Genomic DNA, 22,568 nt, shown 5'->3' with positions numbered 1-22,568 from the left:
CAACTAAAGTATACATTTTTCAATCAAAAACTGGCTGCTAGGGAATTAGTAGGCTACATTCTAGGGAATAGTTGTTCAGGTGACAGATCATTTTTAAGGAAATTGTTTTGCCAAGAATATTTTTAAAATAAATTTTTTGAGTCTCATCTGCTAAGCAACACGATGGGCAAATTAGGCTAGGCCCTATCCACTCAGGCCATGCGTAGATCTGCCCATGACGAAGCCATTCCAGGTGAGTACACTCCACCTTTTACCACTGAAAATCAAGACTGCTACTTTCTATGCTTGTATCACTGCATCGCCCCATTGGTAATGAGAAAATATAGCTCGGCGGAAATGCTGAATATATTTGGTGCATATCTTGCTTTGATTCACACAATTGTGTGTGCAGATTACTGTTCCCTATCGGTGATTGCACACTTGGCGTATAATTTGTTTACACTCCATTTGAAATGCACCATGATGCGCGAGTAGTTGTATTAACTGATTATAAATGTAAAGCTCTAAAGCCAGTAGAACCAATGTAGTGAAATGCAAAAGTTTGAACATTTCTACTTACTGAAGCCCTCTGTGGGACACTTCATCTTTCGGTTATAGACTGGGAGAGTGCTTATCTTATGGCTTATTAATGTTTTATTATATATATATAGGATGTACTGCAGAGTGCTTTGTATGTTTAAATGTCAACTGCAGTGCATCAATAATATAACCACAATAGTGATTTATTAATGTAATGAAACAGGTAAAATAGAGTTTTTAATCATGAAGTTTGATGGCGTATTTGCTGTTCTTGTATTAAAAACAGCTATAAGCATATGCCCTCATTTAGAGAGTGTGGGCCTGAGTCATTAAGGCACGCATATTAATTGCATCGTGCAGTAAAACGGCTCTGCATACACCCCGAGTCAGCACGGAATGGATCTCAAAATACGTGTGGTGTGTTGACTATGGGTGTAGGTTCACTCTGCTGTGTCTGCTGTGTTAGGCTGTCCTTAATGTCTACTGTACATAAAATACATATTTATAGTTGCTTCTGATTGCAGACACATGTTATAGCATGCATACGATACCTGCCCACGACTTAGACTAGCACCTTAGCTGGTGCAAGAGATACGGCAGAAAAACAATGAACTTTCACACATGCAGAGCTGCATTCCGACGTGGCTGCATTCGCCCACATTGTGCATCGAGTACGGGCACATGTCTCTTCCTTGCCCCGTTCACTCCCGAAAATCGGAGACCGTCGTAACTGTCATTTGCATTGGCATGTGCAGTGGACTTGCTTTTGTTGACGACAGAGTGTCCTCATTCTAGGCATGCACAGAAGGGAATTGCGTACTATACGCACAAACAATACAGATACGTTCCTTAATACTCAGGCCCTGTAAGGCAAAAAATTAGTAACTTTGCACCTTGGCAAAACCATGCTGCATTGAAGGGGGAGGCAAATTTAAAATGTGATGGCAGATTTATAGTTGGGGTAGGGCATGTCCTAGATCAACTTTAAGTTTCAGCGTAAAAATAAAGCTATCAAGTATTTGTGTGCTACATGAAAAAGTAGCCAGTATTTATTTTATGTGCAAAATAATAAACTAATTTGCATCCCTTGCATTATAACATGTTTTTGTCCAGGAGAAAACCTACTCATATTTTTGCCTTACTTTCCTTAATGACTCAGGTGCATTAGGTTTCAGGCATAGTTGCCTACTCTGCCGGAATGTCCAGGAGATGACCAAATTAGGAGGAGACCTCCTGAACTACAGAGAGAACAAGCAACAGTCCCAGACATTGCTTATGTCCAACAAGGATGGCAGGGATGCCACACATATTATATAATCCATGCCTACTTCAAAAAATGTAAGGCTTCGTTATAGCGCTTACTAAAGTGGGTGTATTGCCCCGCCAAATTAAAGTGAATCGTATCAGCAATAACCCGCCCTCTTCCCTTTTTCCCGATTTCCTGGAAGTGAAATAAGAAAGGAGTTGAAGGAACTGCTCACACAGCCATATTCCTTCCGCATGAGATCCATTTCCTTCCGCATTGTTTGACCTATATGCGTCTCGTGCAAAATGTAACACATCAGACATGGAAGAAATACGACCGTCTGAACAGGCCCTAAAGCTAAAGACCAGAGTACAAGAAGGCAAGCTGACCTTTAATCAGGGCAAAATTTTTGTGGGGTGTGAAACTGAGCCAGGGAGAGGTATAAATTGAGATACAGTTTAAAATATCAGAGAATAGCTGTTCTCCAAAGTAAAAAGAAAACATGAAAGAAAATTGTAGCAAGCTTTTAATTTTGACGTATTCCTGTGGGAAAAGGCTTAGGACAATGAGTCATCCTTTGAGGATTAATGAGTAGGAGAAACAAAGATGGCGTAAGGTGCAGGCGTGACAGCCTCCTCCACCTTCACCCTCAGTAGTGCTCATTCATGCCTCTGTTCCGCTATACAGTTCTGGTTTAAATGAAATGGAAGTGAGTGACAAAGATTGCTGTGACCCTTTTAAAAAGCCAAGTGGAGCTGAGTTTCGTAGAAGGTGACGGGGCGCTACAAGCATATCAGCCGAGGGTGGTCTGAACCCTTAATAAAGCCCTGCTTTATTTAATTAGTACAACAATGGTTAAGGTTAAACAGTAATACTAAGCACTAGGAAAAAGACAGTGGCTATTCTTGCCCCTTTAGTTGTGCTTTGTATGTTTTTTATTTTGTGCTGAATAAACAAAATACAATGTGTTGGGAGCACATTTAGACCCCACATATCTACTTAATGTAGGGTCTAGTTCCAACGCGGTAACATTGTTCTTTGTATATTCTGCACAGTAAGCATGGGAAGGCCTCCCTAAAGCAGTTCAGAGTAACCGCTGACTGTTCGTTTTCCTTTGCATCCTTTTAGTAGTGTAGTTGCTCTTTCATTAAGAAACCTTTCTAATGCCATATGCAGTTTTCGCTTCCAAATATTCACAATAATTAATATATTATGTAAGACAGTTGCAGTTGCTAATTTTGCAGGTTCTATTTTAATACTAGATCTCCCCTGACTGAACTGCGTTATGTCCCTCACTCAAAGGAGTTCACATTGTATAACTCCGAGCAGACAGATGTACAAAAAAAATACAGTGGAAAAATACCTGAGCATAGAGTGCTCCATATGTTCTATCTGTGTTGTTAAATCACTCATCCACCCAATTATACGTTGCAGATGAAATCACCGGTCTGTGCGAATTTATATTACAAGACTGGCTACAGGGGTTTAAACACCTTTAGATGACTACATTTTTGGCTTCTACAGCTTTTACTAAGTACATTTCCTCTTCTGCCGAGCTGTGCTTTTTAGCCATGCATTTATATCCTATCTGGTAGAATCATCTAATTCCGTTGCCCTCGGATACAGCTTCATTTCTGCTCTTCTCACAGCATAAACAATTCATAGCAGCTTTGTGTTGACTCCCAAGACAATGTATACTGTAATTATGGCTAAAACACTCAGATGCTAGACAGGATAGGCAGCGTATTTAATAAAAGCTGAAAGAGTGTATGTACAAGCCACTGAATAAGGGAGGTCTAATGGAGGTCTAATGGAGTGCTCACTAAGTACATTATAAACTATTCTGCTGGGAGACATTGAGTACACAATTCTAATACTCTGTTAAAAGTAAGGACAAAGTGGAAATTTTTTTTCAACACTTTTACCAGACTTTTTTTTTTAACATCCTTAGAATGTCTTTGGGCCTGAGTCATTAAGGAGAGCAAAGCATAAAAAAGGAGTAACATTTGCACTCAGGCAAAACCATGTAGCATTGGAGGGGGAGGTAAATTTAAAATGTGGGGACAGATTTATACTTGGGGTAGGACATGTCCTAGATCAACTTTAAATTTCAGTGTAATAATAAAGCTAGCAAGTATTTGTGTGCTAGATGAAAAAACAGTCAGTATTTAACGTATGTGCAAATAATAAACTATTTTGCACCCCTTAAATTGTAACATGGTTTGTCCCAGAGAACATTTACTCCTTTTTTGCCTTAATGACTCAGGCCCATTGTCTTCTAATTTTTGTAACAACCCAGGCTTACTTGTATATTTTTTGTTATCAGTATAATTATATTTATAGGTATTTTATTATTATTATTATTATTATTATTATTATTATTATTATTTATTTATTATGGGGTTCTATACCTGTTACTATGAAGCTTGTTACACCTTCGTGGCTTTTTTTAGGTCTAAAAAAAAAAGTAAAGAAGTGCCTTTTTAAACACGCATCACATGATTGATTATTAATGGGTAAAAGAGCAGTTCAGAGGGCACATTTAAAATCGATTATTATTGAGAAGGATTATCCATTGTAATGCTTATTAAATTAATTGAAAGCATAGTATCTATTAATATGTCTGATAGAGGATTGATTTGAAATCGTTGCTGAGATAATGGCTTTGACGCAGCCCCACATTTTATTTTTTTAAAGTGACTGTCATACTATTCTTATATTGTGATAATTAGGCTTTGTTCTATGTCAGTATCATTTAATTGCCCAGATGCACACAGAGGGACATGGCACACCTATGTTTGTGGCTACTCTTTTTTTACTCACAAATGCACATACCTTTCTGTATTCTTGTGGTGTCCTAGTGTTTTGTGTGACACAGTAAAACAATAAGGGAATAGGATATGCATGTTTTTATGTTGGACAGTGTCTGTGGGCTGCCACTGCTGAAAGCACAAGAGGTGGAATTTCAACTGACTTCCCAGCAGTGGCAGCATGGACCATATGTGCACATAGTAGTGCCTCTGTGTCATAACTGGTCAGAACACAGGAGATAGAGGATGGATAGTGATGCTAATTGGGCATTGCTTGACTGAGGAGGGGGGTGGGCTTCTGACCCAAATGCGTCCTGACAACTGTAAAGTTTAGTGGAGGAGGAATAACGGTCTGGGGCGTTTTTTTTATGGTTTCGACTGGGCCCCTTAGTTCCAGTGACGGGAAATATTACTGTCACAGCATACCATGACATTCTAGAGAATTGTGTGCTTCCAACTTTGTGGCAACAGTGTGGGGAAGGCCCTTTCCTGTTTCAGCATGACAATGCCCCCATGCACAAATAGAGGTGCATCCGAGCCCTGATCTGAACCCATTCGAACACCTTTGGGTGGGGCCTGTTTAACCAATAGGACTGATCACTGGGACCTGGCGGGGGTGGGGGGGGGAGGGGCACAGTGAAGGCAGCAATTAAGATTTTTTTTTACAATGGTTTTTGTATTTTTTTTGATCCTGTGTACCCAGAGCATCCCCTCCCCCCATCCTCCAGGAAGCCAATCCCTCCCCCCTTCCCCTCTCCTTCCTTCTGCTCCTGCCCCATCCTCACTGACTATCGGTCGTGATGACATCATCAAGTCCTGACGGTGCAAGTGAGGAGCTGCGATGAGAGGAACTAACTACCCAGAAGATAGAAGCCAGGTAAGTAATGATTTATGTTTATGCAGAAGGAGGAGTGTGTAATGGAGAGAAGTGTGCGATAAAAGGGGGACCGTGTGCGCTGAAAGGGGGACAGTGCGCGCTGAATGGGGGACAGTGTATTGAGGGGGGCAGTGTGAGGTGAAAGGGGGACAATGTATTGAGGGGGGCAGTATGATACTGGGCACAGTGGTCTAATGACTAGAGGGGAGAGGGTCATGAATTGGCCACTGGGGGTTATTTCTGAGACATTTATGTATACATCCTTTTTACTAATGTCATAAATTGGCTGGGGGAGGAAGGTAGATGATGAATAAACTTGAGATGTGGGTGATGAAATTGCCAGGGAAGTCATGAAGGCCACTGGTGGTTGAGGAAATGACTGGTGGGGGGAGGGCATGATCTCTGTATTGTGTGGTGTTCATGAGGATGCTCTGTACAGAGCCTAATTATTGAGGGTTTGTAATGTTTGCCTATTTACAAAACAGGACCCCAACTTTTCAGAAGACAGCTAAATGACAACAAACCTGCTAGAACAAGCAAGAAAGAACAGCAAGAACAAGTAAGAGAATCTATCTAAATTTGTTTGCAGGAGGAACTGAATTTAAAGTGAGGGGTAGAGGGGCGCTACGGGTTAATTAGCATAGGGCAGCCAGAACCCTTAATCAGGCCCTGCCTTTGTGATGAATTGGAACTCCGACTGTGAGCATGGCCTCATCTACATGGCCAACCCCACTAATGCTCGCGTGGCTGATTGGATTCGAATTCCTGTAGTCATGTTCCAAAATCTAGAGAAAGCCTTTCCATTAGAGTGGAGGCTGCTATAGCAGCAAACTGAGCTAATGGGTCCCCTCTTTCAAAGGATGTGGCAGCTTAGAAGCTACTGTCTGGCAATCATGTATGACCACCAGGCAGTAATCCATACACTAGAGAAGAGATTAAGCAGTAGAGGGATAGGGGAAGAAGGCATATATCGCCCCTATCCTGGCTTTAATTTAAAGATGGGAGTCCCCTATTTTAAATTACGTGGCTATTTAGTAGTTATAGTTTGGTGATCACACCCTACAGTACAGAAAATATTAAGTAGCCAAGGATGGGGGTGGGGTTGGTAATGCCCAGATCTCCCCTACTTTGGCTCCAATAAACTATGGGACCCCTCATATGAAAGATGATAATCCCCCCTTTGAAATGATATGCCCCTTAGTAATGATTGTCTGATTATCACCAGATAATAACACCATACACTGCAGGAAGTGTTAAATAGTTCAGAGATCGGCCGTTTTAATGCCTACAGCTCCCCCATTCTGGCTTCAACTCAGGGGTACCCGCATTTGATGCAGTAGGTTGCCTATTTGTACAATTGGGCAACCCATATTATTCCTACATATTTTATGCATTTCATTCAAGACAATGCAAACTAGCAAAAAAAAAGCATTATAATTTGAGATTTTATTATGAAAACCTACATATAATTCTGCTTTTTGCAGGTGGATTGATGCCAAAACAAGAACTTCTTGGTGGTATTTAGATTAAACTAAAAGCAAAACTTTTTTTTTTTTTTCCTTCTTGCAGTTTCAATTAAAAAACTATATTGGTCAGATTTTCTTTGTTGTGTCTTCTTAAAAAAAACCAAGGTATAGTTTGTGCATAAACAATTGCTGGTATTTATGTTGGAGTTTCACTAGTCCAAAAAGAGGCTCAGTACAGAGGTCAGAAAAGTCTCAGTGTAGAAGTGGTTAATGTCTATCACAGGATCCAATTTCCAAATTGCTAACTTGGATATCATTATGCTCTCATATAGGCATAACCCCTCTGCTAATTGGATTGCATATGTTGGTTGCTGCAGATACATTGGAGATAAAAGTCACCCAAGTAGTCTAATGGGCATATTTATCAAAAAGCAAAAAGCCCTATTGTTGTTTTTGCCATCGACAGGGCTTTTCTTTCACTTCACCCTATACATTAAAGGGTAACCGTTGGTGATTGCACTACTACCTAAGGATAGCGACAACAGAAGAAAATGAATGAAAAAATGCTTTATTATTTGAATAAAGCCTTTTCTTCAATGGTCAATAGATTTTATTAGAAATTTTTAAACACTATTAATCTATTTTGAATTTTCCCCCCTACATTAGTGCAACTGAAAGCCCCAATTAGAGCTTCTAGTTTGACAACACATGCGCATGCTGGCTACCCGGAATGGAGCTGTGAATTAGTAAGTTAGCTCTTAATGCTTAGGGACAATATACCTTATAGTATTTTCTTGATAAATTGCGTTAAGTGATTACATTTTGATAAATCAACACCTAAATGTCACCTTTTTCACTTAATAGTAATTATGCTGTTGGACTGTCAGCTAACTACAAAGTGACATTAGTAACTCATTAGTAACTTACATTCCTATAAAATGGCTATATATGTTTTAGCTTTGCATGTGGTTAATATTAATGTGGTGACCTCATTGATAATACATTGATTATTAGTCCTTTAGATATCATGTAGTGTTTGAGTTAATGTAGGATCAGGGGGGTTAAGAACAACTGCTACATGGAGAATCAGCAACTGACTCAAGGTCAAGGAGACTTTCAGACCTAAGTGACCGGTCAATACTTCTTCCAAGCACTAAGTATCTAATCACTGTCACATATAATAAGCTGACTGTCTCTGACAGAGGGTTTTAGCATAGATAGAACTGACAAGACAGAACAAAGCCAGGGACATCCAGAATGAATGTAATGAGTATAGTGATTGGCAACCTTCGAAAAGGAGAGACTGGCACATATAGATTGTGGCTACCAGTCTTGGAGAATGAGCTACATTGCATTATACTTATTTATCAGCAGGAGAAAGATAGAATAGATAAACCCAACGCTGCCATTCTTAAATATGCGTAATAAGATGCTGGCATTGTAAAATATAGACACTAAAGATAGTAGGTAAATGTCTAATTACATGGAATTCCATCCATTACACTGTAATTAACTCTATTCAGAGATGGTGGACACATTTAGAGGTATATAGTCCTCTAGACTCTAGAGACTCCAAGTTGAGTTTTAGTCATCCCCCGAGGCAAGAATCCAATGATGAAAGCTGCATGTCTTGACAGATATATGCCCATGAAGAGACAGATATATGCCCATGAAGAGACATATATGCCCATGAAGAGACAGATGTATGCCCATGAAGAGACAGATATATGCCCATGAAGAGACAGATATATGCCCATGAAGAGACAGATGTATGCCCATGAAGAGACAGATATATGGCCATGAAGAGACAGATGTATGCCCATGAATAGACAGATATATGGCCATGAAGAGACAGATATATGGCCATGAAGAGACAGATATATGGCCATGAAGGGACAGATATATGCCCATGAATAGACAGATGTATGCCCATGAAGAGACAGATATATGCCCATGAAGAGACGCCTTGATCCAGATTTTAAGGTCTCCTATCTAGAGAAGCGGTTGCCTCCTGTTTGACGTGGGCATGCCAAAAGACCAGTGCCCTCGCCCCATATAAACTACTGTATTTTATTGAATAGCCAACTCCTGGCACTGGCCTACAGAAGGATAATCAATACAATGTCAATACAAGAAGCGGTTTAGGGTTTGGAGCTTGGAACCTAACAGAAACAAGAGGAGCCCTCGTGGGTTCAGTCCTCACTTATTAAAGAAGGATATGCAGAACAGTAAATGCATTTCATATTATAATTTTAGAGTACTAATACAATGTAAATTAATATATTGAAAATTCACTACTTCAATTATTATTTCTATTTCAAACAAGGTGTTTCCCACCCCAAGTAAAGGTTCCATTTGTGTAATAGCAGGAGAAAGGGATGTTTTCAAATCAGTTCTTTCTTGGACTAAAACACATTAAACTAACTAACCTTCAGTTGGAAGCAGTTTGCCTCTTGTAACAGTAAAAATAGTGACATTCTTTATAGCAATTATAGGCAACCTTACTGAACAATACCCTTAATTTCAGCAATAAGTTAAAACAATACATTTAATCAAAGAAAGAGCCACCACACTGTAATAACATATCAGTAGGTATTGTAGTGTAAGACAAACAAGCGTTACAAGTTATAACACAAATCTGTCAAGTCAACGTGATGGAGCGTAAAGATGAGAATAGGACCAATAGGGCATATAGAAGGGAAGAGCTGGGGGCCGCAGGTGAAGGCTCGGAGGCCCATCTGATGCCCATCACTGCTCCTTGGTGTGTCTTTAGGGAAAAACATTGTTGTAACAATGAGAGAATATGGATTTGTCTGCTGGAAATGTTTAACTAGTCATTTCATAGAAACGGTCTCTAGATCTTTTTATGCCGTGAGACTCTCACAAGTGTCCACATGCTGTTTTCCTGGATGTAACTGAAAAATATGATTTTGGTTTAAGTGCCCTTAAGTAAATCTCTTAGGACAAAAGGTTACTAGATATATACTCTAAAAGTTTCTATGATGGTTGCTCAAGGGGTTATTGCTATCAAACGCATTGATGTAGTTCATATATCACCATACCTCAAAACATTTCAAATGCCAAAGGACTGACACTTTGGTTGAAAAATGCGCCTGTTCCCATCAGCAGACTTTTACATACAAATGGTCAAAGAAAAAACCCCACAGCTTACTATGCGCAGCTACAAACACCACAGGACAGGGGATACAGAAGAGGGACACTGGGTGCCTGATATATACACTGAAGAGGTGATTTCCTTTTTAATGAAACAAGTGATGACATGAATTGATAACATGCTAGCTCTATGCCCGACACCCATACTTGCCAACTCTCCCTGAATGTCCAGGAGACTTCTGAAATTCGGGTCGGTCTCACGGACTCCCGGAAGAGCAGGCAAGTCTCCCGCATCCCGCAACTGCCTAGCCTAAATGACGCGGTTTGCGGTGAATCACGTCATTTTGGCCCCGCCCCGCGACAAAATGGCCAAGCCCCGCCCCCTACTGCCCTCTAGTCACGCCCCTCTCCCGGACTACACTTGCCGAAAGTAGGCAAGTATGCTGACACCTAGGGCCTGATTCATTAAGGAAAGTAAGGCAAAAAGAGCAGTACATTTTATCTTGGACAAATCATGATACAAATGAAGGGGTGCAAATTACTTTATTAATTTGCACATAAGTTAAATACTGGTTGTTTTGTCATGTAGCACACAAATACTTGATAGCTTTATTTTTACACTGAAATCTAGAGTTGATTTAGGCCATACCCTACTCAACTATAAATATGTCCTCATATTTTAAATTGACCTCCCCTTCCAATACAACAGGTGCAAATTTACTCCTTTTCTATGCTTTGCTCTCCTTAATGACTCAGGCCCTTTGTATATAAAGAAGGGGTATAGATAAAAGGCATCACACAGCTCTAGGGGCCTGATTCATTAAGGATCTCAAATGGAGAGGATACTCATTTCAGTCTCCTGGACAAAACCATGTTACATTGGAAGGGGTGCAAATAAGTGTTCTGTTTTACACATAAGTTAAATACTGACTGTTTTTTCATGCAACACACAAATACTTGATAGCTTATTTGTACACTGAAATTTAAAGTTGATATTTGTGTGTTACATGAAAAAACAGTCAGTATTTAACTTATTTGTAAAACAGAACACTTATTTGCACCCCTTCCATTGTAACATGGTTTTGTCCAGGAGACTGAAATGAGAATCCTCTTCATTTAAGAACCTTAATAAATCAGGCCCTAGGTTTTTATTTTCCACTCTGTTTTATTCTGCTAGAGGAAGCCCTTTCTCTAGAATCATGGATAAAGCTTGGCAAACGTGAAGGACGTATTTGTTGTACATACTTCCAGCTTGAGCTCAATTTAATATAAAACACTAGGTTATTAAAATATAATTATATAATTCAAACTCGCAGATGTACTTTCACTTTATAATAGGATCATCAAAATATGACACTGCAGCAATGGATACCCATTGCTGACACCCCAAAGACAGACATCTGCCGTGGACAGTGGCGTGTCATCAAGCTGATGTCTTCGCTCTAGCGCAACAGCAAGTGTCCACTAAGTATCGCTTGTTCAATTTTACAGCCATTTGCTAATTACTAATAGTAAAACATTTTGCCATAAATATTCTCCGAAGGGAACAGAAGTTATAAATATTCTCCAGTAAAACCCTTTAAATTTACAGAAAATGTTTTACCTGAAATAGGAGTGTTTGGTAGAAGCCGGCCAGAAAGATTTCTGTGGCCAAAGCTTTCCTTTGAGCATCCACGCATTACTTCTATGACACTAAGAGGACTATTTATTAAGCCTTGTTATTTATTAAGCAATGGCTGTTTCCACATGGTTTAGGCATGATTTAATATTCTAGCTATTTAACAAAAGCCTAACGCAGGAGATATCACAGATATCTCCTGCATTAGGCGAAGTATCGCATTATACCGCAGTCTCCATAATTCTCACTGAGGTCTGGGCCAATTAATGAAGCTCTGAAAATCCAGGTTTTGGAGCTTGACCCCGATGGCCATAAGCCGCTCTGCCCTATGGAAAGAAATTCACAGTAGAGAGATCTTCGGATCACTCTCTGGCAGTCTTCCAGCTCTCCCCTCCGTAAATAACCAAAAACACCTGTGCCCACGGCACCTATGTGCAATAAAGACTCAAGTTCAGAACTCAGAGTTCTTAGTAAAGTTATCGGAGGTGCTGTCACGGGAGGATTTTTTTAATAAATGGCTATGTTCTATCATCCCTTATCATTGTAATAAGGGAAGATAATTAATGGGGGGGGGGGGGGGGGAATGCAGCAATTAATGAATATAGGCCCCAAAGTTTCAGTCCATAAACATGCAAACACAACACATTGTCCAATCCTATTAAAACACAGCAGTGTATCTTTTTAATAGCACTGAGAGTAATCACATATCTGCTTAAAGGATTAAAGATGCAGGAGCAAAGGGAATAGTCACAGTGAAATGCTTAAAGGAGTGTGTGCACCATCTGTAAATGGGATATAACTTGTTCTAAATGTTATGTTATAAGGATTTAAGTAATTGTGTACAAAGGACCTCAATACTGAGCATTTTTTCAGTGCGAGCTGCCATATTATATCTCCATAATTTGGAATGAAACAGTGACCCAAGTGGTCATATGAAGATATCCACAAATCATATGTTGGTTCACCCTAATGCTCCCTTTTATTGGTCTATGCCAACTAGAACATCGTTACTTTACATGAAAAATGGTTAAGTTTTAAGGGTATTACTGTTTGTACATATGTGGGGATCAGTAAAAATTATTATAATTCATTTTTATTTATAAAGTGCCACAAGTACAAGGTACAAACAGTAAGACAGTACAAGGAAGAACACTACGGTACAATAAGCAAGTAATACTATAAATCTTGTAACTCTAAGCACAGCTAATGAGAAAGGCTGGAAGAGTAATGGGGTGCAAGGTATATTCAGCACAAACTGGAAACTTGTGCCCAATAGTGTGGGCACAGCTAACAGGTTAGTAGCCACTGATTAAGGTGCAAAGATATGCAGGAGTGGAGTCAGTGGGCAGTAAGCCCAAGGAGGAGGTGGGCAGACTAGCTGGTGAGCGAAGTTATAAGTGATGGAAACAGGAGGTAAGAGGGCCCTGCTCAAAGGAGCTTACAACCTAAAGTGAAGGGCAGACATACAAATGACACAAAGGTGAGCAGTGAAATGGGAACAGGGCCAAGAGGAATGAGAGAGAGAGATAGAGAGAGAAGGAGGATGGGGGTGAGAATGTGACTGGGGGGATGACTAATACCCTTTTAACAATAGGTGAGGTTTCAATATCCATTTGAAGGTGCAAACACTAGGGGATAGTCTGTTTGAATGAGAGATATCCTTCCAATGGAGGGGGCAGCATGAGAGAAGTCTTTGATTTGTGAGTGAGATGTGGTTATCAATAAATACTCAATAAGTATTTTTGACATTTGTTTTCTAAATAACTGCTGAAACAATTCTTCTTAACTCTGTAGTCTCCACTCTTGAAGAAAGTTCTACTGAAATTTACTACATGTTGGACCAATCCTCATTTTTAACAGCTGGTTTCTGGAATGAATTTCCTTGACCATCTTGCATGTTGTGCATTTCACAAATAGCGCATGCATTGTGTATACAGAATCCCTTTGGGTTAAATAAAGTACTTCTGGTTTTACAGCAAGATGGATTTCGAAAATACGGCACGCACTAAGCACACTGAATATGCACAGAATGTATTCTCAGAATACAGCAAGTGCCCTTAACCTGCACCCATCACCTACAAACATGGGCAGCAACTTCCGGTTTTGTTGGCTGAAACAATAATCAATTCACTAACAACTAGTCTCCCGAGGGTGTAGCTGACTAGATCATTTCAAGGACCATAACCAGATGCCACTTTAAAACCGACCCGGCAACATACAAAAGGATCTCATGCTCCGCTTGATAATGATAACGAATGTATATCCATTTCAGAGTATGTTTTCTTTAAAACCTGGCCTAGTTTCATAAATTTGAAGTAGAGTTCATCATCTCTGGTTCAACGGTTTTTGTTCCTTGCATGAGCAGAGTGGCCAAATTGCTCTTACTATATTAATCGGCGATATGCAATGCACAACCAATGTTTGGCACATTAAATGTCTAGTTAACTGCAGATTTTTAGCATTAAAATGATTAATCACATACACAGTAAACAGTGTTATATTTTTCTACAGACGCAATAGAAATATGCCAAGGTGAACTTTTCCATATCTCTCCTTTTCATCCCTGCTGTCTTCATTTATTTTCTCTCTCTCCTGTATGCCGCCCCCGTTCTTAATTGGTGCTCAGACAGAAAAAAAGAGCAACGTAAATCCAATTACCTTCTCACTGGGATGGAACCAGCAAGATCTGACAACCAGAGACACTGTTATTGATAAGACAAAACATACTGCACCTACAGCTGTCCAGAAAAATGGTAAATAGTGTGTTGTTTTTATTACACAGATTTCAGAAACATATTTTGTAATAAATACATGTTTGTATGTTATCCAGGTAGCGCTCTCACAAAAACAAGGCAAAAATTCAGATAAAGTCGCTAAACATATGATCAGCTTTTCTCCGTACGGGTTTTTGTCCTGGCAAAAGAAGGTAGGACATTGTAGTGATAATGCAATCACAGGCTTTTATGGTGAGCCGTTATATCAAAATTGCAGATCAGAGTGCAGATTTAGGAAAACAAAATCATACTATGAATTTCCTCTATTCATCTGGAAATATTACAACTATTAGTACCACTGTTAGTTCGGCATACCTCTAGAATGTAATAAAGAAACCCCCTGACGTACCACTATCAACATACACAGCAACAACACGGATTAAACCAAACCAAAACACTAGTAATCTCACAATCTACTTAAAAATTATTTCTAACTAACTTAGCAATAACACACAAAAATACTAACTGTTTCATTTGTAAAAACATCATTTATTGTATTTCTGTCAAATTTGTAAACTTTCAATTTTTTTTAATAAAAAGCAATAAAAATGTACTTTTTTTTCTAGGACTATGTTTGATTTAAGCCCTCACCATGGTTAAAAAAATAAGAAAATAAAATTAAGGCCTGGGACTCATCAATGCAGTGCAGGCCTATGTGTCAGAGGAGAGGTTAATCCATCATTACATACGTATGATGAGCTTTATAATTCAGTACACAATAATATCTGATATAAACAGGTGTTCACACAATGCACTGTATGTCACATGTTTGTAAATCTGATATGAAGTGCACATAGTATTACATGTGGTTATATCTGTAAAAATACAATTTTATGGTATATACAAATGTATAGAATGAAAGTAATTTGTGCAAAAAATGTAATTCAATATAATCTTTATATACCATTTATCCACACTAATACATTTGCTTATTATTGTACTTCCAAAAACTACTAACATTATTTTCTTTCAAACAAGAATAAAAATATTTATAAAAAAAAAATATATATATATTAAAAAAAAATAACAAAAAAAAACCAAGACAGCAGTAAAGGAAAAAAAAAGCCAAAATAACAGAGTGAATTTAAACAAATATTCATAAAAAAAAATATGAAGATAAACCCAAAACGATCTGGGTTTTAATTTTTAGGAAAGAAAATAGACTGCTTTGAAAAGAGGAACAAAGAAAAATGCCAGAGCCTAAAAGTTGTGATACTGATTAGAATACAGAATGAAACAAAATTAGCTGCTGATCTTTTTTTTTTTTTTTAGAAAGACTTGAAAAAGAAAAAAGATAATTAAAAAAAAAAGAAAAAAGTACTCACCAAGCAAGAAAATGTCAGAGGTAAAAAGGTCACAAGAGAAGAAGGGAGTTAATAGAAGAAAGGTAGGATTGAGTGTGGAAAAGGGCAGATGCTGAGATACAATGTATCCTGTACCAGGCTGGATACAAAGTAACAGCATCAAGGGACTGGAGTCTGCATACTACCCACTAGATCAAACCATTGTGGAAAACCAGGGGTGGCAGCTCAATCATGACTCTTCAAACTGTTAGCAATAAAACCTGAATATGTTTACTCTTGTATCCACATACTGCAACAACTTCACAGATGTATTATGTGTGCCTCATGTAGCAAGGGGGGGCAGCTATTCGTGAAATTGATTTCTATTTTTTTCCTATCACACCCCTGCTCCTTCCTCTAATCATGGGAACATCCAGTTGATGCCTTATTAAATAGCTGGAGCTGTATAATGTTGAGCTTCAGATGAGAAAGAAGGGGGAGCGAGAGGTGGATCTGCTTGTGTGAGCTGTCTGTGCATGATTAATTAAGACAAAATAACACTATTTGTATGGCTGTTAGATTTGAGTTCATTTGTGTGACTGTGCACGTGTGTGTCTAATTCGAGAATACAAATGCATGCATGGATTCACACAAAAGAGAATTTGCTAAACGCTCTGTATATGTTTATTAAATATATTTAAGTCTGTCTGCTCTTCCCCCTGTTATACATGTGACTGATAAAAAAATTGTATTAGCCACTGAATGTAAAAGCTTGCAGCTTATATTTTTAGAGCTGTTACATCAGATATCAGTATGCTAAGTATACAGTATAAATAGCTAGTGGAAATTGAACAAATCATCCTTATCGAGCCTGCTAATCTAATTTCCCCATATATCAGGTTCCTGCTTCGGAAGATGTTGATGTAGGCTGCTGAGTGTACAGAGATGGCAGGTATGATCAATAAGGACTCTGGAGATGTCGGGGGATGATGAACAGACAGTATGTCTTAGGTACCTGGGAACAGGTGTATGGAAGGCTATAATGATTTAGCGAAAGAAGAATTTCTTACTTTTCACATTTGGCAATGTTGTATTAACTTTAAGAAAATAATGAATGTGGAATATTCTTTCCAATTGATCATTCCGCCTGTGTCTCTTAATGGTTTGATTTTAGAGATCGACCTATCAGCAAACGCATGCCTTGTAACTTAGCATAGCCTCAGCATCCTGCATTTTTCACACTTTAACAGGATTAAACTGCTTTGTAATACAGCAATTATGCCTTTACATGCAGGAAGCAGACTGCATCAGAAACCCTGGAGCATGTTACCCCAGCTGTCTTGCAGCTCACCTGCCAGGGATATCAGCTAGATAACCTAACTCTACAGACTCCATTCCAAACTGTTATTCTAACAGACAATCAGAGAGGTGGATGATATCTGGTGCAACAACACATAACTTCTTTCTAAATGAAATACTGTAAATTCAAATCCTGAAGGCTTCTACTCCAGGTGAAATTATTGTTATTAACGTCTCTATCCGATAAACAGTGTTTATAATGACATGAAGTAATGCTATATTCCGTGGAATATTCTATAAATAGGACATATATTATATGCTTTATGAGTACTGTACATTGGAACTGACAGCAAAGGTCTCTAGGCTCTTCCGAAACAGAATAGAAATCTGTTTCACATAAAAACAGGTTAGTCCAATATCTCCTGTTGGCTTTAACTCTTTGAACTCCACTTGCACAAATAACCCCAAAAATCTAGGAATCCTTAGTATGTATAATTTTTTGTTGTTGTTTTTTTTAAACTAAGGCTGCCCACTGAACCGCAGTGCCAGAGGTAGACCTGTCTACAAACTACTTTCTATACTTCAGATCTGTAGCCCCATCCTGGCACTCTCATTGTCCACACACTTATGCTGAGATGTGGAATTATAGTTATCCCTGATCTGATTGACTGACAGATGTATCTTTTTCCCTTTCTTCCTCAAACAGTAACGTTTCAGATGGAACCTTGTGTGACCAGGGAAAGGCTGGCACATTTTAGCCCGGGGTTGGGACAAGGCTCGACTCTGCAGCCTACTAAGAACATATTAAAGGAAGAAAAATGCATGTGGCTCAACCCCCTGCCCCCCAGCCCCTGTCTCTGACCATGTATGAGTTGCACTCCAGGCCTGCCCTGCAGTACCTATAGGGCACCAGCAGTATAGTTTTAAGATCTGCCAGTATCTATGCTTTATGTTACTGTATGCCAGTTCACCATTTGCATTATGTTTTGATCACGGGAACAAATTTCTTACCACTTCCTATTAGAGATGAGCGGGCTCGGATTCCGCTAATCCGAGCCCACCCGAACAGTGCGGATCCGAACGGGATCCGAGCACTGTTCGGATATTTCCGGCGGGCAAAAAATTGAAAACAAGGCTCTGTCGTCCAAGTTTCGCGTCGAATCTCGCGAGGGGTGGGAGGGAGGGCTGAGAACAATTCCATCTTGTACCTCTTTTTTTGGCATTATGTGCTCAAGCTACCTCGGTGCAACCTTTTGGCCTAAAAACAATATTGTGAGGTGTTCAGAATAGACTGAAAATTAGTGGAAGTGATTGTTATTGAATGTTATTGAGGTTAATAATAATTAAAAGACACAAAACTGGTTTTTAGCACTTTTTATGCTTTTTTAAAAATAAATCAGAACCAAAACCTTTCGTCAGGTGTTTTGCCAAAACCTCAAGCTAATCAGAACCCAAAACCCAAAACCCAAAACACTAAAAGTGGCCGGTGCACACCCTTACATCCTATCCAATGGAACCCAAGTTTCAAATACAACTCACCAAATCACTGAGTTCTCTCTCTTACACCTGGAAAGCTGTAGACAAGCAAACACTCCCTATTTTTCTCATCCCTCTCTCCCTCTTCCTTGTTTTCCTCACTATGGATTAAATAATGTGAGAGTGAATGGCTTATGTTGTGATTTGTAGAATGTAATGATGAGTATGGTAGTAGTGTGAATGAGAATTGTAATGGGAATTGCCATGGATACTGGCAGACATGCACACACTACATCTCCGTCCTCCAGATCACATAGAGCCCAGATATAATGAGACCTGGCATACACAGACCTACACACACAAACATACCCACAACACCTTAAATACTTAGACATAGTTATAAAACAGGCAAGGAATATAATACATTGTATTACCATCTATGTTTCCATCTACTGTATACTGATAGAGTGAAAGAAACTTGGTGATGTTTTATAACATCTATGCTTACTGCACTGTTTTATGTTATGCGTAAAATTGATATAATTAGAATATGTCAATGAGAAAACAAAAATATATTAAACTAAGCTATATCTTACATGCAGTCTTTCATCACAATAAGTAGAAGTTTAAGATATAACTGTCATAGATCCTGTGAGTTTAGAGCCGAAAAAAAGAAATTGTATTTCTTGGGGTACACTAGAAACTTATCTATCAGGGGGTTAATTAATGATGTTAGTTATAAATAATTTAAATAATCATTAGCTGGGCAGCATGGTGGCTAAGTGGTTAGCACTTCTGCCTTACAGCACTGCGGTCATGAGTTCAATTCCCAACCATGGCCTTATCTGTGAAGAGTTTGTATGTTCTCCCTGTGTTTGCGTGGGTTTCCTCTGGGTGCTCCGCTTTCCTCCCACACTCCAAAAACATACTGGTAGGTTAATTGGTTGCTAACAAATTGACCCTAGTGTGTATGTTAGTGAATTTAGACTGTAAGCTCCAATGGGGCAGGGACTGATGTGAATGAGTTCTCTGTACAGTGCTGCAGAATTAGTGGCGCTATATAAATAAATGGTGATGATGATGATTAGCCTATTTTCCTCACTATTAGACCCTCAGTGATATCAGAGAGACATAGCAAACACTTTAACACTTGTTAGTTTCACCAGTTTATGACAAAATGTTTATTTCTCAAATAAAAAAACACTTATTAGTGTAAAATACAAACATAATGCAGAAACCTGAACGTTCTGCAATAACATAACTGCATTGTGATATATGACCCATTGAATTTTGATGCTTTTAGGTAGTCTGGGCAGACTAACAAAGTACACAATTTACCCGTCTGATCGTTCCAAGACGTCTGTGTCTATTTGTTGCATAGGATAGTCGTCTGTATATCCTACAAGAGGTGCCATTACTGTTAGGAGGAGGAAAGAGGACGTTCAATAAACAAGGAGTCTCAATTTTTTTTTTTTTTTTTTGCAGTACAGTAATCTCTCTTAATGGAATGAAGACTTGAGCAGGTGGCCTTATATTCTCATGGGTGATGTGACAGGAAGAAAAAGGCCGAGACAATATTCTGGGATGTCTGCCTCACACTGATAATTATTTATGAAGTTATTATTACAGCGCAGTCTGGCTGTCTTGCTCTCCAACACACACATTCATTTCAGCATCTTTTTCTTTTGCTCCGTTATGTCTGTCTTCTCTGAATTCAAGATCCCATTGCAGTGTTCAGTGCACATCGCCTGGTCCTGCCAGGAATTAGACTGAGCAGCCCCGGGGCCCAGCCAGCCCCTGAGGTCAGGTGATTTGAATTTTAATTTGTGTGGCTGAAAATAATATTCCGCTATAATGACAATTTACATACTATCTGCCTTTTAAAAATGATTTGACTATTTTGGTCCCTACCACATCTGATTGGCCGGTATTCCAATTGTTTTATCCCCTTTATCATCATCATCACCATTTATTTATATAGCGCCACTAATTCTGCAGCGCTGTATAGAGAACTCACTCACATCAGTCCCTGCCCCATTGGGGCTTACAGTCTAAATTCCCTAATACACACACATACAGACTAGGGTCAATTTGTTAGCAGCCAATTAACCTACCAGTATGGAGTGTGGGAGGAAACCGGAACACCCAGAGGAAACCCACGCAAATACGGGGAGAACATATAAACTCCTCACAAATAAGGTCATGGTCGGGAATTGAATTCATCACCCCAGTGCTGTAAGGCAGAAGTGCTAACCACTTAGCCACCGTGCCTTTGTAGTGTTTTAGCCAGAGAAAATTCGCAGTGACCTTGCAAGGCACGCTTTGCCAACTAGGTTCGTGTCAGGTCAATGTGTAAACAAAATCATTTCTGTGGTTGGACATTTTTATGGTGTGATTGACTAGGGTTGGAGAATTTTTTGTAGCCATTCTTCATCTCCTTGTTCCCAATTTGGAGTTGGGCAGGGATAGAACCAGCTGCAGCCAATCAGATGGCTGGATTGTCACACAGCGGAGTGTGCTGATCTTGTGGGAGGAAGCAAACTGTCCACTCATGTTCGTAAGCGCAGTGCTGGGTGTGATAGGGGCAGTGTGATGATGTGTCAGGGACTTGGATCCTGCTTCTGACAAATCTGTAAAACCTTCTTTTCCTGAGGTAACTGTGCCGTGCACAGTACCACTGTTCGGCCTGACCTAATGGCGCAAGCGAGCAGAGATGTAGTTAATCAATTCTGTTGGAGAACAATCCAGCTGGTTCTACTTTTTTTTCCTTGGAGAGCCTCTATCTGAAGTCAGATCCCTACCTCCTACTTTCCTGCGCCTGATTACTTTCTAACCAGAACTCTATCTAACTTCTATTATATATGAACTGCTACGGCTTTTCTCTGTAAAATCTCTTTACTGAAAGAATTTAGACGTAACAATGAGTTTTTTCCAAATCCATTACATACTAATACAATTTGAAAGAGGTTAATATTACATTGTATTCACTGCCTCAGGTGATCATAGGCCAGCTTGTTGTAAAGAATACCTTTTATATGTGAAAAGCAGTAACAATGACACGAACAGAGGGAATGAAGACGAAGACAGGGCTAGACTTATCATATTTGCTATCCCTGTCTTTGGGACCTAGGCTAACACATCCCAAAGTCATTTTTTAGATAGTTCCATAGCTAATAGTAGGGGAGATAGTCACCCGCACCACAGGGCACATCCTCATCAGCAGATCCATAAATGCAGAGGTGGGAAGCTCCAAGAACAATTGCTCACAAGAAGAAGAATATGGATCCAGAGATTTCAGAGGTTATGAAGCTCCTGAGAGATATACAGGAATAGCTGTAACAACAACTAGAGAATACAAATGCAAAAGTCAATATAATCAAAATGTCACACATGCAAAAGTTTTCTCCTGAATACCTGTTTAATGTTAAATTAAAACAGTGTGTAGACCATTAGTAAGGGATTGTCTCCAATGTACCCACCACATATACTCACACACCCCAATTACCCATCACTTGCACCTGTTCCATCACCGTTTCCCACACCTAAACGAAGCACTAATCAATAGGACAGACAGACATCTACAGTCTTACCGCAACATATGTGCAGTCCACAACATGAGTGTACAGCCAACAAACCTCACACACATCTTTCTCCTCTTCCATCGCAACTCAAGTATCTGGGGACATGGGCCCGAGTCCCTATCCATCCTCCTCTGAACAAACCTTTATCTTCAGAACCTTTTAAGGTTCCTAATTGGTAAATATAATCTGTTGTTGTCATTATTAATAATTGTTTGATGATGCTAATTATCATATTTGTTAATTGTCCATGTTTCCCAAATATGGGAAAGGGAACTCTTCAAAATTGTATTCTTCTCTTTGTCGTACAAGGCAATGTAGGACACATGAAGCCTCCATCAACATGGCAAGGCGTAACTTTCACGGCGCTACGGAAGACTCTTCAGCTATTAGAGTATCCGCAGAAGCAATGTTTCGCTAAGTGATGTTCACGACTTACCCGATTATTGCAGATCTTCCTAGGTAACTTAATTCCTCTTTTAATATATGACTTCATTATATTTTATGT

The 22,568-nt window shown here is 39.2% G+C and overlaps 1 protein-coding gene across 3 annotated transcripts in view; it reads right to left on the bottom strand.

The window, feature by feature from the left end:
• Positions 1-15,862, bottom strand: part of RALY (RALY heterogeneous nuclear ribonucleoprotein) — a 131,927-nt gene extending 116,065 nt beyond the window's left edge. For all 3 annotated transcript variants that reach the window (XM_075177552.1, XM_075177553.1, XM_075177554.1), the window contains exon 1: positions 15,750-15,862. The gene's annotated coding sequence lies outside the window, so the exon portion shown is untranslated. The remainder of the gene's footprint in view (positions 1-15,749) is intronic.
• Positions 15,863-22,568: the final 6,706 nt, after the last annotated feature.

The sequence above is a fragment of the Mixophyes fleayi genome, chromosome 6, assembly GCF_038048845.1.
Source record: "Mixophyes fleayi isolate aMixFle1 chromosome 6, aMixFle1.hap1, whole genome shotgun sequence".
In the NCBI taxonomy this organism is placed as follows: Eukaryota; Metazoa; Chordata; class Amphibia; order Anura; family Limnodynastidae; genus Mixophyes; species Mixophyes fleayi.
The sequence above is the reverse complement of the archived record's forward strand: the minus strand, read 5'-3'. Positions and strand labels throughout refer to the sequence as shown.